This window comes from Clinocottus analis, unplaced genomic scaffold, assembly GCF_023055335.1.
Source record: "Clinocottus analis isolate CAN_PGR_092001 unplaced genomic scaffold, fCliAna1.0.p SCAF_14, whole genome shotgun sequence".
Lineage (NCBI taxonomy): Eukaryota > Metazoa > Chordata > Actinopteri > Perciformes > Cottidae > Clinocottus > Clinocottus analis.
In genome coordinates this window covers 15,478,055-15,479,459 of record NW_027175865.1, presented here as the reverse complement: position 1 = coordinate 15,479,459, position 1,405 = coordinate 15,478,055, and the positions used below count along the sequence as shown (strand labels likewise).

Below are 1,405 nucleotides of genomic sequence, written 5' to 3'. Positions count from 1 at the left end.
TTGGAGGTCAGGACAGTTCAAGATTCCAGATGAGGCTTTCGCTGCGGCCTGAAAAGCTTTCACAACTTTTTATGATACAAGAGCTTTATTTTTTAAATCAACTTTCATCCTCATGCAGCCTCCAGATTTTCTCCGTTAGCGTTTCATGGTTTAAGTTTCTTTGTCTTGACTTCGCCTTGAACCATCCTGCACTTCTTTCTTCTTTTTCCAATAAAACCAAAAAGTGTTTTAAACATCTGAGACATTTTACTGGATGTGTTTTGTGTCACTGAAGTGAAAAAAAGAGAGAAAAAACCTGATTCGTCCTCGGCAGCAGTCTTTACCTGCGTGTCCGTCAGCGGCGCGCTTACGCAGCACAAAAGAAAGTGTGCGGCCACCGTGCTTTTACCGTCATTGTGTTCCTCTGGCTCTTTGTGCGTTAATACCCCGTCACCTGATTGGTGCCGTTGTCCGTTGAACCGGCTGTGAAGAGACAGAGCGTTTGCCGGTCTTTGTTTATCCAGCGGCGTGTCAAACCAAGGTGCGCCTGACTGCTGCTAAACCACTTGCACAATACCTGGCATCGGGCCAGCGGCCTCTCTTTTTCTTGGCGCTCCCTTTCCCTCTCCTCACCTGACGCTTTTTCTTCTCACCCCCCCCATCTTTTCAAAAGAATCAGACAATTGTTTCACATTCCCGGCTAACACTCCATCATCTCTTCAAGATTTCAGTCTTTATTTTTTCGGTTGGAGTTTTGTTCACAGGGTGTTTGACCTCATCCACATGACAAATATTTCCAGCCATATAATAGCTGGAAGTGTGTGTGTTCGTGCATGTGTGTGTGTGTGTGTGTGTGTGTGTGTGTGTGTGTGTGTGTGTGTCCCACATTCTCTCTTTCCAAACTGGGTCAGGCCTCCAGCTTACTGGGGGCTTACCATTGAGTATGTAGTAACACGGATAGCAAAGGTCACCGTGCAACTGGTGTCTGTTTTTTATTACCCGCTCTCTGTTTGGATTCTGCTCTGTTTTTTCTTTCCCTCCTTTGTTTTATTTCCCCTACTGTTATATCTTTCTTTTATCATCTCTGGAACAACGGCGACCATGAGAAGCAATCGTCGAATGACAGGAATTGCGATTTATCGTCCGACGCGCCTTTCTTCTTCTTCGTATTTAAAAGCGCCGCATTTTCTTGAGCAACATTTCACGTTGATATGTTCTTATCTCGATTGCCTCGGCGAGTCCACCTCCAGGCGCTGCTGAATCACTCCACATTAAAGAGGGAAAAAACAAACCAAAACAATGACATAAGGCCTCTTGAAGCGTGCGCGCGCTCGCAGAAGTGGAGAACGAGGGCAACGACCGCGGTCACAAAGCTAATTAGTGATTTACGCGCCGAGATGCAGTGGATCATCTATGGAGACACACA

General features: G+C 46.1%; 1 protein-coding gene across 2 annotated transcripts in view; it reads left to right on the top strand.

Annotated features, from left to right (window-relative positions):
* trit1 (tRNA isopentenyltransferase 1) overlaps window positions 1-184 on the top strand; it is a 30,631-nt gene extending 30,447 nt beyond the window's left edge. For both annotated transcript variants that reach the window (XM_068575546.1, XM_068575545.1), the window contains exon 11: window positions 1-184. This exon is cut by the window's left edge and continues 832 nt beyond it. The gene's annotated coding sequence lies outside the window, so the exon portion shown is untranslated.
* Window positions 185-1,405: the final 1,221 nt, after the last annotated feature.